This window comes from Mustela nivalis (assembly GCF_964662115.1).
Source record: "Mustela nivalis genome assembly, chromosome: 2".
Taxonomy (NCBI): domain Eukaryota; kingdom Metazoa; phylum Chordata; class Mammalia; order Carnivora; family Mustelidae; genus Mustela; species Mustela nivalis.
This window is the reverse complement of record NC_139021.1, coordinates 138,443,436-138,458,975: the sequence shown is the minus strand read 5'-3', so window position 1 is coordinate 138,458,975 and position 15,540 is coordinate 138,443,436. Positions and strand designations below refer to the sequence as shown.

At 49.7% G+C, this 15,540-nt stretch overlaps 1 protein-coding gene across 2 annotated transcripts in view; it reads left to right on the top strand.

Moving 5' to 3' along the window:
* DLG5 (discs large MAGUK scaffold protein 5) overlaps positions 1–15,540 on the top strand; it is a 116,019-nt gene that overhangs the window by 32,574 nt on the left and 67,905 nt on the right. The window lies entirely within an intron of this gene.

Sequence of the window (15,540 nt, the reverse complement as noted above, 5' to 3'; positions counted from 1 at the left end):
GTCCAGACTTCCTCCTTTTATAAGGATTAGGCCCAGATTACTGACCTCATGTTAAGTTAATCACCTCTTTTACCCTATCTCTAACTAGAAGTCATATTCTGAGGTACTGGGGCTTAGAACTTAAACTGTGAATTTTGGAGGGGACACAATTCAGCCCTTCACAGCTATTATTTCCATTATGCATGGTTCTATAGTGATGGAGGGCTCTGAAGCTGGCCTTGGCATTGTCTCCACTCTCCAGCTGTCTGTGTGACCGGGCTCATCGTGCTTCCTCTGGACATCTGCATAATGTCAGGGCCAGGCAGGAGCTGGCACAACTGAAGGTAATTGGAAAATGGGGATCCAACACTCACTCTTCAAACTTTCACTGTTTGCCTTGTGCTGGGTTTAGGGAGAGCAGGCACAGTGACACAGGCGTGGCGGTGTCCTGCCCACCGGGCGGAGGCTGGGTGTTTCTGCTCTCAGGGCTCCTAGCTGATGGCCGGTGGACCAGGAGCTAGGAGAAGATTGGGATCTTCGGCGGCTGGTCCACTTTGGTTTCATTTACTGTGCTCTGTGGTCATGGATGTGGATTTTGGCTTTTTCTCTGTTGAAATTTTCTCTTATTACTCAAGATCTTGTTACTTTCTCTCCTGAGGGCCGCCTGTGTAGGAAAGATAACCCACATCCCTTTGTGCATTTGAAATACTTCTCTGATTTCCTCCCCCATTTCCTGGGGTTGACTCGGGGCACTTGGAAGACCCTTTGTGGCCAGATTTTGCCCCAGGTGGGTGGCTTTCTGCATTTGAGGGAAGAATGACCATGGTAGTGTTTCCTGGACATTAGGACGTGAGATGGGTTATGCGCTCAGGTTGAAGGTAAATGGAAGCACCAGATTCACTGAAATAGTAGGTGTGAAATTGGGACATTATAGAAGGATTTTTAGGGGGAAACTTGTTTGAGGTGTTTCCCCTTATTTTGTGGGAGGTGGGGTGGAGGCAGAGAGCACTGCCTGAGTGTGTTGGTGCGCTGGGTCTGTAACCACAGGTGTTGAGAAACTCCTCACCCCTCCTCACCCCTGTGTGACTGCGGGTGAGTACGTGCAGCTGTTCTTTTTGTAATACAGTGTAAAACGTCCCTGTGGTTTCAGGAATGGATTCTTTTCACCCACTTCTGGAGGTCACCTTTTTAAAATCCACACAAGGCGCTGTGTAAATATAGGGTGAACCCTTCTGTATGGTGTCCCCTTATTTAAGAGGGAGGGTGCATTAAGTGTCCTAGGGCTCTTTTCTTTTCTTTTTTTAAAGATGTTATTTATTAGAGAAAGCGAGAGAGCGCCCGTGTGCACATGGAGGGTGGACAGAGGGAGAAGCAGGCTCCCTGCTGAGCAGGGAGCCCTGGAAGTGGAACTCGATCCCAGGACCCTGAGATCATGACCTGACCCGAAGGGCTTAACTGACTGAGCTACCCAGGTGCCTCTCCCTCTTCTTGGATAAGAAAATCATTTGCTTTGGCTCCCAGAAGCGCCTGAAGGGCCAAGCCCTTCTTTACATTCTCTGTTTCTCAGGACCTCAAAAGAAAAGAATACAGGGGAGATCACTGTCCTTTTATTTTTTGCTGAGGGCCCTTTTGGTCCTGGTCATTTAAAGAATGGAGAAACAGATTGGATTTTAGAGTTAATTCCAATTGGTAGTCAGTCATGCTAACATTCTGGGGCACCTGGTTCAGCATCTGACTTTGGCTCAGGTCATGTTGTCAGGATCCTGGAATCAAGACCCACTTTGGGGGGGTCCTTGCTCAGTGGGGAGTCTGCTTGTCCCCCTCCCTCTGTCCCTCCCCCTGCTCATGTGCACTCTCTCTGTCTCTCAAATAAATAACATCTTTTGAAAAAAATTACAGTAAGCTTTCTAAGAACTGGGCACCATGAAATAGTGTTTCTTTTTTTGTTTTTAAAGATTTATTTATTTTAGAAAGAGTAAGAGAACATACAAGAACAAAGGGAGAGAGAGAATCTCAAACAGACAATGCCCTACACACCTCACCACCACCCCCCCCCCCCCCCCGCCCCCGGGCTGAGCAAAGAGGTGGGGCTTGATCTCAGGACCAACCAAAATCAAGAGTCCAGTGTTCAACTGACTGAGCCACCCAGACCCACCCCCCAGCTTTTTTGTTTTTTCTAAAATTTTATTTTTAAGTAGTCTCTAGACGCAACAGCGGGCTTGAGCTTAGGACCCTGAGATTAAGAGTCAAATGCTACACCAACTGAGCCAGCCAGGCGCTCCTGAAATAGCGTTTCTTGTTGACTGGCTCTTAGGAGCCCCCCAGGTGGAGATGGCACATGCCTTCCCATCTTGCCCTCAGCAGACCTAACTAATCCATTATGGGCTTCCTCCCCGACAGGTGCAGGCGTGGCCTCAAGCTCTTTTAATACAATGCTTCGGGCAGTTGTCACAAGACATTGCTGTTTTTTCACAGTGAACCTCTTGCCTTTTCTGGTCGGATCCAAGTTCAGTTCTGGAGAAACCAGAGACAATCAATTGCCTTATTTAACTGGCAGAGCCCTGTTGACCTCCAGAAGGCCACATCAGACGTTTCTTTGCCTTCTGTGTCCTACCCCAGCATTTGGTGCTGCAGACCAGTGCTCTGACCACTCTCTACCCCATTGCTGTCTAGATCTCATTTTCTGGCTCGTCCTGTCCCCCTGAGTGGTCTCCGTGTCTCTTCCAGAAAATTTTATTCCTTCCCCTATCCTTGCAGAGTGTCTGTCCCAGGATTTTGTATGTGCCTAGAACAATACCGTGCGGGGGCGGGGGGGGGGGGGGACGACAAAACAAAACAATACCGTGCGGTTGCTGGGTAAGTCCTAGATCTGGCCCTCCCCTTTCCCTCGATTCTTTCTGACCCGAGGGCTTCACATTGCCAGGGTAGCGGCTGTGGGCTTACCACTGACGTCTTCCAGGCGCTGTGGGATGTCTCCCATGGAGACCGTGTTAGTCCCAAACTGTCCCCAAGGATTTGGGGTAACTATAAGAGAGAGGGAAATAAAACCCTTGTCTTTTTTTTTTTTTGGATGGCTAAATACGTATAACAATATTTACCATCTTAACCATTTTTAAATATAGAGTTCAGTGGTATTAAGCACATTCATAATATTGTACCATCCCCACCATTTATCTCCAGAACTCTTCATCTTGCAAAAATGAAACTATGGGGCGCCTGGGTGGCTCAGTGGGTTAAACCTCTGCCTTCGGCTCAGGCATGATCTCAGGGTCCTGGGATCGGGTTCTCTGCTCAGTGGGGAGCCTGCGTCCCCCTCTCTCTGCCTGCCTCTCTGCCTGCTTCTGATCTCTCTCTCTGTCAAATAAATAAATAAAATCTTTAGAAAAATTACAAAAATGAAACTATATCCATTAAGCAGTAATTCCCCATTTTTCCCTTCACCCCAGCCCCCGATAATCACCATTCTACTTTGTCTCTTATGATTTTGATTCCTTCAAGTACTTCATATAAGTGGAATTACAGGATTAGTCTTCTTGTGACTGGCTTATTTCATTTACCATAATGTCCTCAACACTCACCCGTGTTGTATAACATGTCCCAATTTCCTAGCTTTTCTTCCCCCCAACATTTTATTTATTTATTTTAGGAGACACAGGCAGTTGAGGGAGAGGGAGAGAGATTTTTTTTTTGGACAGATAGAGGGAAAACACAAACAAGGGGAGCGGTGGGCAGAGGGAGAGAGAGAAGCAAGCAGGCTTCTCGCCAAGCCTGGTGTGGGGCTTGATCCCAGGACTTCTGGGTCATGACCTGAGCCAAAGGCAGTCGCTTAACCAACTGAGCCACCCAGTGTCCCGAGAGAGAGAATCTTAAACAGTCTCTGTGTTGAGTGTGGAAGCCAGCGCAGGGCTCGATCTCATGATCCTGAGGTCATTACCTGAGCCGAAACGGAGTTGGATGCTCAACTGACTGTACCACCCAGGTGCCCCTGACTTCCCTAGCATTTTAGGGCTGGCTAACACGGCAGCATACGCATGTCCCACATTTTGCTTATCCATTCATCTGGCAATGGACACTTTCCCCGAGGGAAAGGGGAGGGCCAGATCTAGGACTTTAGATATTGTGAGTAATGCTGTGAACATGGGTATAGGAATATCTCCTTGAGACCCTGCTTTCAGTTTTTTTGATATATGCCCAAAAGTGGATTTGTTGAATCCTGTGATAATACTATTTTTAATTTTTTGAGAAACTGCCATACTAGTTTCCGCAGTAGCTCTACTGTTTTACCTTCCCACCAGCAGCACAGGAGGGTTCTTGTCTCTCCACGCATGTCACCCACACTTGTTACTTTCTGCTTTGTTGATGGTAGTCACCCCAAGCTGGCTAAAGGAGTAGCTCCTTGTGGCTTTGATTTGCATTTCTTTAAGGATGAGTAATGTTGAGCATCTTTGCATGTGCTTGTTGGCTGTATATCTTCTTCGGAGAAGTGTCTGTCCAAGTATTTGTCATTTGCCTTTTTTTTTCTTCCTTAAGAGAGAGGGGCGCCTGAGTGGCTCAGTTCATTAAGTGTCTGTCTTCAGCTTAGGTCATGATCTCAGGATTCTGGGATCGACACCCACTTTGGGCTCTTTGCTCAGTGGAAGGGAAGCTCAGTGCTTCCAAGTTCATGTGCATACATTGTCTCTCTCTGAAATAAATAAAACCTTTGAAAAGAAAGAGAGAGAGAGAGCACACGTGTGCATGTGTTGGGGGGGTGGGGAGAGCAGAGGGAGAGAGACTTTGAAGCAGGCTCTGTGCCCAGCAAGGAGCCCAACTTGGGTCTCAGTCCCATGACCATGAGATCATGGCCTGAGCCAAAACCAGGAGTTGCATGTTTTACTGACTGAGCCACCCAGACACCCCTCATTTGCCTGTTTTGAATCAGGTTTTTTTTTTTTTTTTAATTGCTTTAGGAGTTCTCTTTTTAGTCTGATATTAATCCTTGATCGTATATCATATATGTACCTTGCAAATATTGTCTCCCATTCTGTGGGCTGCCTTTTTACTCTGTTGGTAGTGCCTTTCAGTGTATAAAATTCTAACGTTTTCATAAAGCCCATTATGTCTTTCTCTCTCGTTGCCCATGACTTTGGTGTCATATCTTAAGAAATCATTGCCAAATTCAATGTCTTGAAGCCCTATATTTAATCATGTTTTATAAGTTTAGCTCTGATCTTCAGGATGTGGATTAATTTTGAGTTAATTTTTGTATATGGTTTTAGATAAGGGTCCAAATTCATTGTTTTGCATGTGGATATCCAGTTTTCCCAGCATCATTTCTTGGAAAGACTGTTCTTTCCTCATTGACTAGCGCTGGCACCTGTCAGGGTGATTTGAGCATTTGTGGGAAGGTTTATTTCTGTTCTGCTGGTACATTTGCCCGTCTTTGTGTTGGTATCACACTGTTTTGATTATTGTAGCTTCATAGCAAGGTTTGAAATTAGGAAGTGTGAGTCCTCTGCCTTCATTCTTCTTTTTTACAATTGTTTTAGCTATTTGGGGTTCCTTGAGACTCCATTTTAATTTTCAAGTGGGTTTTGCTATTTCTGCAAAATAGGTCATGGGATTTCTGAGAGGGATTGCACTGAGTCTGTAGATCACACTGGGTCATGTTGGCATCTAACACAGTCCTTGCTTTTTACTCATTTCCTTGTGTTTTGTTGCAGCATTGTGTTTTGAATAAGAGTACTGGAAAAGGAGGAGTTTCTGGAAGAGAAGAGGCCAGCAGTGAGGAGGGGGTGAAGGCAGCTGGGAATAGTGCACAGGGGCATCAGGGAGCAGGGGCACATGGGTCTCAGGCAGGTTTGTGTTTGTGAGTAGTTCCTTTCCAGCTGCAAAGCACTTTCAGCATCTGTAACTTTATTCACCAGCACGGCAGTCTGTGAGATACAGGTAAGGACTTTTTATAGCTCTGGTGTGTAGATGAAGAAGCTGAGGCTCAGAAAAATAATTCGCCTTGGCCACCTCTTAGTAGGTGACCAAACCAGGGAGAACCCAGGCCCATCCAGCTTCTGATCCTGTGCCATTTGTCCTGTGCACTTTGTACCTCCCCCCGCTGTGGCCAGGGTCCTGGTGGGTTCAAATTCAGCAGGAATGTTGTGTGGAGGGGAGATAAGCAGTTCTCCATGGTCTCAGACTCATTGGGGACCCAGCGTGGTGGTCAGTAGTTTTCTTCTTTCTTTCTTCCTCCCTTCTTCCCTTCCTCCCCCCTCCTTCCTTCCTTCCTTCCTTTCAGATTTTATTGATTTATTTGAGAGAGCGCTCATGACCTGGGAGAGGGAGAAGCAGACTCCCTGCTGAGCGCGGAGACCAATGTGGGGCTCAATCCCAGGACCCCGGGACCTGAGCTGAAGACAGATGCTTAATTGGCTGAGCCACCCAGGCACCCCGGTGGTCAGTAGTTTTGGGGGCACCATACAAAGCAATGGGGAGGGTGCTGTTGTTGCTGCTGAAGGAAAAGGGGCAGAGGCAGCAGCTCATTGCTGGTGAGAGCAAGAGCTTTCCTCTCTGGCCTTTGTGGGCTGAGTGTCCCTGATCTGTGCAGGCTGGTATCACGTCCTTGTCTACTTCACCCCTTACGCCCTGAGACTTGGGCTGTTTCCAGAGCCATCGTTCCCTCTGGGTGACTCCTCTGTCTACCCTGAGCTGTGATGAATGGAAAATAGCCATTTGGGGGATGACGTGGCATTAAGGGGACAGGGGAGGGAGACATTTTGGAGTTCTTTGGCCTTCAGTCTGAGCATTGGAGTCATGTGCAGGTTCCCCAAACCCCACTGGTTCATTCTGTTTGCTGCCTTCTAAGCCAGGATGGAAATATCTATCTGGCTCTGTATCCAGAGATTGTGCTGGTCTCCCTTGAGTGGACCACGATGAGCTGGTGATTGGAAGAGTGACAGGGTTGGAGGGGTTGAAGCCAGGACAGGAGGACAAGGCTGGTAGCTGAGGTATGGCAGAGATGACTGGAACCTGTCTTTCTCTTGCTTCTTTTCTTCCCTCCCACTCTTGGAAAGCTAGTGTTGGCCACAGTGCCAAATGCTGGCCCATAAGCTGCTTTCTGGCACAGCCCCGCCAGAGTTTCTAACCCATCAGTTTTGACTCCTAAATGCTTTTCCTCTCCCAAGCAGGGGGATGGCTGCTCCCACCCTCTGCTGGGACAAGGTACTGGTGACTTTCGTTTTTCTGACCCTGGTGGAAAGGAAGTAATACGGGGCTAGAGTCTTAATTTGAATCTGGATTCATCACTTAGTAGCTTTGGGGATGTGGGTGAGTTACTTAGTTTCTTTGAGCTTGTATTTCACCATTTAGAAAATGAGTTATTAGTCCATTTCTAATAGTGTTGTTGGGATGAGTAAATGAAATAATCCATATAAATAGTACCTTCCCTGTGACAAGTGTTCAATAAATATCAGCTGCTATGAATAGTCAGAATGTGGTAATTAGTGCATTCAAGAAAAGCTTGAGCTCAGATATGTAAGGTGCCTAGTTGATGGCTCTCCCTATCTGTCTGACTCATTTCTATCAGTCTCTTTGATACCCAGGAAAGTTCAGTGAGGGGGTGGAGTGCAGGTACGGTTTGCACTTGTTTCTCTACCTGAGACACTTTGCACTTCCTTCAGGTCTCTCTTCAAATGTGACCTCAGAGAGACCCCCCCCCCCATTGTACCACAACAGCCACCTGTCCACTTCACCCCAGTCACCCTCTGTAGTGTGCTTATAACTTGATGCAGTTCACATTTATTAGTTTAGCTCTGTTCTTCTCCCCCTATTCCTGTGAGCGTCACGAGAGCAGGGACACTGTCTCTCATTCTCTGCTGCATCCACAGGACCAGGAGGTGCTTGTTGAGCATTTGGTGAATGAATGGGCTCTGTGTTCCCCGGGGCGGACATGCCTAGCAAGGGTTGGTGCCTTGCACAGAGTGCCCTCTCTCCATCTCTCTTGAGGTGTGCTGACAATGTGCCGCTCATGTGCAGGTAGGTGGTAGTGAGGACTCTGAGAAGGTCTGGGCGGGCTGGAGGGATACCAGGCACATACCGAGTGCTCCGGCTCGTTCTTTGTGACTCAGAATGAGACACCTACAGGGAAGGCCAGGGATGGATTGGCGTTGGCTGAGTCCAGGCAGAATGGTAGAAGAGGACAAAGGGGGCCTCTGATTTTTTTAAAAAAGAAATTTATTTATTTATTTATTTGACAGAGATCACAAGCAGGCAGAGAGGCAGGCAGAGAGGCAGGCAGAGAGAGAGAGAGGGAAGCAGGTTCCCCGCTGAGCAGAGAGCCCAATATGGGGGTCCCAGGACCCTGAAATCATGACCTGAGCCGAAGGCAAGGCTTTTTTTTTTTTTTTAAAGATTTATTTATTTATTTGTCAGAGAGAGAGAGGGGGAGAGAGCAAGCACAGGCAGACAGAATGGCAGGCAGAGGCAGAGGGAGAAGCAGACTCCCTGCCGAGCAAGAAGCCTGATGTGGGACTCGATCCCAGGACACTGGGATCATGACCTGAGCCGAAGGCAGCTGCTTAACCAACTGAGCCACCCAGGCGTCCCCGAAGGCAGAGGCTTAACCCACTGAGCCACCCAGGTGCCCCTCCTCCAATTTTTTTTTTTTAAGATTTTATTTATTTATTAGAGAGAGGGAGAGCATAAGGGGGTAGCGGCAGAGGGAGAAGCAGTCCTCCCGCTGAGCAGGGAGCGCAACTGCTGGGCTTGATCCCAGGAACCCTGGGATCTTTTTTTTTTTTCCTTAAGATTTTATTCTTTTTTTTTTTTTTTTTTGTCTGAGAGAGAGAGAAAGAGAGAGAGAGAGAATAAGCAGGGGGAAGGAGGAGCAGACTTTGCTGAGCAAGGAGCCTGATGCAGGACTTGATCCTAGGGTGTTTGCCCTGTGTCTGGCTTTGTCCTTGGGCTTTTACCTCTCTTTACTCCTTTGGCCCTCATACTTATCATTCTTCCTGCTTTATAAACAAGGACATTAGGCCCAGAAAGTGGAAAGCACTTGCCCCAGTCCACAGAGCGTGGGGGCCTGGCCAGAGCTGGCGCTTGTGTTGATGCCCTGTGATGGTACAGGGCGGCACACTCCTGGTGGTAGTCCGTGGGGAGGAGGTAGCCTCTTCTCCCCTTACTGAGTAGCAGAGAGGTGAGTCCCAGTTGAGAGCTGGAGGGAGCTGGCAGTGCCAGGTGCCGTGCAGGGAGCTGCTTCCTGCCCATGGTGACGTACGGTGTTGGTTAGAAGTTTATTCTAGGGCAGATATGCTGTAGCGACTTGTCCATCAGCGGCATCGTGGCGGCGGCTTGGTGGCCCCCTGGGTGTTTGTGTTGCTCTGGTTCCCTGTTCCCTCTTGCTGTACCCTTGTTGCTACACCAGGGGCATGAGATTTCACAAGGGTCGTGGTCATGAGCTCTGGTTTGGGGGGTGCTGGTCAGGCTTGGTCACATTCATTGGTGGGGAATATGCCTCTAAATAATTGTATTTTATTTTATTTTTAAAGATTTTATTTATTTGTTTGACAGAGAGAAAGAGAGAGAGAGAATGAATACAAGCAGGGGGAGTGGCAGCCAGAGGGAAAGGGAGGAGACTGACGTGGGATTTGATCACAGGGTCCTGGGATCATGACCTGAGCTGAAAGCGGATCCTTAACCATCTGAGCCACCAGGCACCCCTAGATGATTGCATTTAGTAGGAGACTCTTAACACCTGTCTCAAGCACCCCCCCAGCCCCCACCTCCAGCTATAAATGCTGACCTAGCCTCCCTCCCAGGGAGCCCACCAGACCCTGCTTGGGCCACGTCCTGGGTGCAGAATTATAACCCAGCCCAGCTGGGAAATGATAGAAAACAGGGCTTGTTTTGGGTGACAGAAATCCAGAACTGGGAGGTGTTCCCACTTGGCACCAAGTTGATGGTCCCAGTTTCACCCGCTACTCCCATCCTGGAGTTTAGCTGCTCTGACAGGGAGACAACAAAGAAAGCCTCCAGCTTTTCCCAGCTGAAGAGGGGAAGGAAGCTTTCTGACTGCTGTTTTTAATCTCTGGAAATTCAACAAACTTCCATCATCTTGTGCCTTGGGGGAGGAGAGGACTCAAAGGGCCTGACAGTGAGAGAAGGGTCTTTATTTTAATCTCATGGGTGATCAGTTCTGGGTACGCATGTCTTGTTTTCCCTACCTTTTCAGACTTCCGCTTTGGGGGGCAGTTTTGGTGGGAGGTGGGGTTGGGTCACAGGCGACAGCACTGACATCTGGGAGTTTCCTCGGTCAGGGTGTCAGGTCATCAGTGCCTTATCTCCTGGTTGATTCCAGAGTCCAGTGAGAGGGGGTGAAGGAGTGAGCCTAGAGCCCCACAGGTGTCCTTCACACTACCCCCACACACGTCTCACTTGCACACTTGGAGGTTAACACTCCACTTAGCTAGGAAATCAACACCCCCCTTTCACCTTTGAAAGATGGGCTACTGGTTCTTGTCATGACCTCAAAAAGGGAGAAATAAGCATCCTTACTGTGATATCTTAGCAAACTCATTATTCTTGTTCTAAACTTTGCAGAGAATACTGCAGCTGTTTCTCAGTTGGGAAGACTAATGGGGTTTTTACTTACACACCTGACACTTTGGGGGGTGGATTATGCACACTGAGGGGGGGTGTGTTCACCTGACCTAGAACAGCAGGCCTCCTGTTTGTTGCCGGCCTTCCTGTGCATGCTGGGGAGAAGGTGATTTTCCCGTCCTGAGGCAGGCACAGAGGGTGCAGGAAGCAGGACTTCCTTAACGGCTGTGCCATGTTCTGGCTGCTCAGTTCCGGGGCCGTGGTCACCCCATACCTCTCAGACATGTTGGGGCTTGTCAGCCTCCTAGTTTGGTCTGTGTCTACAGCCTTGAGCCGTATTTTTAAAGGGAAGGAAGCTGAGACCTTGGGGAGATGTGTGGCTGCACTGAGCCTGTGATTCTGCAGGAGGGCTTCTCATTGGCAGACGGGGGGGCACCCTCCCACTACCTCCCGTGGTCCTCAGAAGCAGGGAGGTGTTCTCTGCACTGCACACAGCGCTCTTCATGCTCTTGCCTCCTTCCTCGTCTCTGCAGCTCACGGAGTTGGTGCTTGTTGGTTGAGTATGTCCATGCACTGGGACTGGCCTCTGCCCCCAGCATGGCCATGGCTGTTGGGGTGGGCAGGAAGCAATAGAACGTGTCAGGGCCATGGAGCCATGGCTCCTCTCGCCCTCTTCCCAGCTTTAGTCCCCATCTCTGGCTCAACAGTGCCATCTCAGCAATGCCTATTGAGTGTCCTCTTGGTGGGTGAAGGAGGGCAGGGAGTGGCTCTGGGGTGGGGTGGGGTGGGGATCCAGAGGGGCTGGCTCTGTTCGGAGACTTTCTGCTTGCACAGGGGGACAGGTTCTGCTTGTGTTTCTTCCAAGCTGAGTTGGCTTCTCGGGTGCTAGTTCAAGTTTACCATCCTCCAGGGCCAGCTCCAGGCTGCTTCCTCCATGAAGCTCCCGGTGACTGCCCTTCCACCTTCAGAGCCTGGTAGCAGTGTTGGGTATAGGGATCAAGATTGAAGACTTTGGGCTTAACTGGCCTTATCTTGTCCATACTCTATCAAGACCTTAAGCAAGTTTCTTAATTATCCTAACCCTTAGTTTTCCCTTCTGTAAAATGGGCCTAATGACAGCCTCAGGGTTGTTTTAGGAATTCACTGGGACAGTGCATGCCAAGTGCTTAGCACAACTTGATACTTAATAGTGCTCAGTGTCTATTAGCTGCTGTTACTATTATTATTATTATTATTACTACTACAAGTTGAGTACTGTATAGTCTGGCAGTGTGTCATCCTAACCTGTTTGACCTTGTCACTCTAGTACAGCTATCAATTTCAGTAATCAGAGGATTGAGAACGGCAGGGTGGGAAGGTCTGGTTTGACTACAGTGGCAGCAGCTAGCACATAGAGCACTGGTGCCAGGTGCTGTTTCAAGCCCTTTTCACGTGAACTCTGTAGATTCCTCTATTAAGTAAGTACTCTTACTAACCCCTTTGACAGATGGGCACATGGTGTCAAGGGGGAGCCGAGTGAATAACCCAAAAGCACAGAGCTGCCGTGTGGCAGAGTTGGGAGTTTAGCCCAGGTAGGCTGGCACCCATGTGGGACTTCTAGTCATTATTGCCTTCCTTGACAGCCGAGTGACCCAGGCTCAGAGAGGAACAGAGACTTATGCAGAGTTTCACAGCAGCTGGGTAGCCTGTTGAGCTCCTGTCTTGTCTTCTTTCCCAGGCCTGGTCCGAGGGCCTTGCAGGGCTCAGGCTCATGGCAGGAACCTGACGGGCACATGCAAGCAAGGGAACTCGGAAGCCCTCGGTCATCTGTGCCCTGGCTGGGGATCCTCAGGTGTGAACGAGGAGAGGGTGCCAGGGCCAGGCTGCCTGCCTTCCCAGTGGACTCGCAGCTTGCTTTCATCCTCCTCTTCACAGATGCTTGTGGGGGGGATGTAGGTGCTCCCAGCGATTTGGCGCTGTCTCGGATCCGTTTGGCGGGCCAGCCTCTCCTCACCCTCCTGGAGCACAGGGAGGACTCTGCGTGCTGGCTCCAGGCTGAATCAAGTCCCTTCGATGCTTCTGGTTTTCATAGGGAGGAAGCATGAGTCACGGGGCCTTTATAAGCTCCAGGTGAATGGAGGGGTGTATTAGGTGACAAGCTAAGTTTGTCTCTCTTGGGCCCCATGGCCTGCGGACTGGGCCATTCCGTTATCGCTCGGGTGATTTTACTGGAAGTTCTTTTGAAGTGGTCTCCGTGACCCAGTGGGGCTGAGTCACAGAGTAAACACAGCAGGGGCTGGGCTCTTGGGAAGGATGCAGACAACGCGTGGGTCCCAGGGTTCGCCGGGCCTCTGTTTCAGGGCCTCTGCCATAGCTCGCACTGGCTTCCCACCTGATAACTCTGGGGAACCTTGGCGCCCTGCTGCCCTGCATTTATTCTGTCTGTGGACCCCATGCCCTGGGGGCTTGTTAGAAATGCAGAGTCTCAGGCCCCCCTCATCTGCCCACATCAGAACCTGCCCTTTGCTTGGGTCCCCAGTAGTCCCAATGGCAGTAGAGGCCTTCCCTATGTCTCTCTCTGTTTACCTGTCCATGAAAAATCTAGGCTCATGCTCTGCTCTCCTTTCCTGGAAATGTTTCCAGGTCATCTGACTTCTTCATGAGTCTTCTGAGGATCTGTGCACAGGCTTGTCTGGGTTTGTGGGAGCATCCCTGGTGGCAGTGCCTGGCTGTCCTGTGGGGGCATGGGGGAGCACGGGGAGGGAGTGGGGTCAGAGCCAGGCCGATTTCATAGCCCTCGTTAATCTGGGCCTTTCTGCCAGTTGGAGCATATGCCTTAGGTTTCAGAGCATGTGGGAAATGGGTGTCTTTGTGGAACTCCTGAGGAAATTTTGGGGGGGCTGGGAAGTGTGCACTTGTGAGATGAGACTCCTATTGGCCTCCAGATTCAATTGTGAAACCTCAGAGGTAGATAACGCCTGACACTTGCCCTTCAAAAACCACTGGCTTTGAAAGGACACCACGTGATTTTGGAGGAGAGTCTCTCCTCTTGCCTTTTCCCGACATCCTGACCACATAGGCTTTTTAAGACAACAATAGCAGCAGAGACAAAGCATGACCAAGACAACGTCGTCTTTGGGCCTTTTTTTCCCTCTGAATGACGTCTAAGGCCCTGGGAACATTGTAAAAACTGGGCCCTGTCCAATTTGCATCACTCCCTGCCAGCCCCCAGCTCCTAAGAGCCCTGCCAGCCGACTCGGGGGCGGAGATGCCCAGAGATGCAGATAGAGATGTCACGTCACCCCAGGTCATGCCCCAGAACCTCGGCAGGAGGACTTCAGGGACAGGGAAGAAGAACAGAATGTGTTGGTTGGCCCGTTGACTCCCCCAGCCAGGAAGGGAGATGGGCGGAGAGAGACAAGGATGTCTGCCAAGTGTAATTAACAGTGGAAACTGGCCATGGGGGAGGAAAGAGATGTCTTGATGAGGAGGGGTGCTTTACTGGAAGATCGGGCTCTGCTGATGCCTGTAGTCAGGAAGAGCGAGGCTTTCTGCAGGGAGCGTGGTGGCGCAAGCACGATCGCGCCCAGCTCAGAGATCTGGGAGGTTTGAGTGGGAGAGTTTATCTGTGCCTCCTTTTCTGAGTAGGCATCTTTCGAAAACAGTCCACCAACATACCAACTGGCTAGCCTTCCTTGTCTACATAAAGAAAAAAAATAAGAGACTGTCGATTGAGTTGAGAAAATTGGCATTGTGTTGACGTTTTTGTCCTTTGAAGATACCCACGGAGTGCCCGAATTCTACCTGACTTTATTTCACCAATCCTTATGCAATACTTACTGCCCTTCATGGTATGAGAAGAGAGATGGTTGGGGAAACTGGTGGTGCTCATTGTTTTGTTGAGACAAAAACACAGAAAGGTTGAATGGGCAGGAACATGAATCATGTAGGTGGAAACTTGAAATACAAGAGGTATTTCATTGAACATTGTGATTCATTTTCTGGTGGGATCAAGGAATTTCAGGGCTGAATGGGGTTTTCTGGTTTCTTCTCCCTTTGAGTGATGGGCAGAACCCTCCTGTGGCCTCTGGGCCAGGCCGGGCAGGGGGCCTCGGTGAAGTGAGGTGTGTGTCGAGGAGGTCCCGCCCTTCCCAGGTCTCTTGGGACCGAGCCAGGCCAGACAGTTGGGCACCCCCTGCCGCGGCCTTCTCCAGCACCCCCTGCCATGTTCTGTCCTGCTGCCCGATGCCGTTTGGCACAGATGGAGCCCTTTGACAGTCCTGTCTGAAGACAGAACATCTGTCTTCTCCCTAAGTCTTCCTCTTCAGTTCATGCAAAACATCCACAGGTTCTTCTTCTTCTTCTTTTTTGTAATTAAAAAAAGTTTTTTAGAGCCTTTTAGATTCACAGCAAAATTGAGGGGAAAGCAGAAAGAATTCCCTCCCCCACCGACCCCCTGCCTCTACACTTGTACAGCCTGGCCCACTGTCAGTACCATGCCCCGGAGTGGTACGTTTGTTATCGTCGACGAACCCGCACTGACACACCGTTGTTGCCCAGACTCTGTAGTTTACATTAGGTTTCACTTGTGGTGTTGCACATTCCAGGGGTTTGGACAAATATAGAACAGCATAACACCCACAGGTTTTTAAGAGAGTCTCGGACAATTTGATAACGAGTCCACCAGTCATGCCGGCCACTGGCCTAGTTCTCGCCGGTACCAGAGTCCCTTTTCCTCGTTTTTTTCTTTTTGCTCTGGGTTTTCATCTCTTTTTCTGGGTGGGTGAGGGGGCACACTTGCCAGCTCCCCTGCATGCCAGTACACCAGGACTACCTGTCTGTCTGCCCTACATCTCCTCCTCCCCCTCTGCTCTGGTCTCTTGTCACCCTGGTGGTTTCCTCCCTCCCCGCCCCCATGAGTCTCCTTCTTCCTCTCCCCCACTTCATCCCTTTGCTGTCCTTTGAGAGGGTATGCGAGTATTAGGTAGCTAGTCAAGAGTTGAGGTGGGAGAG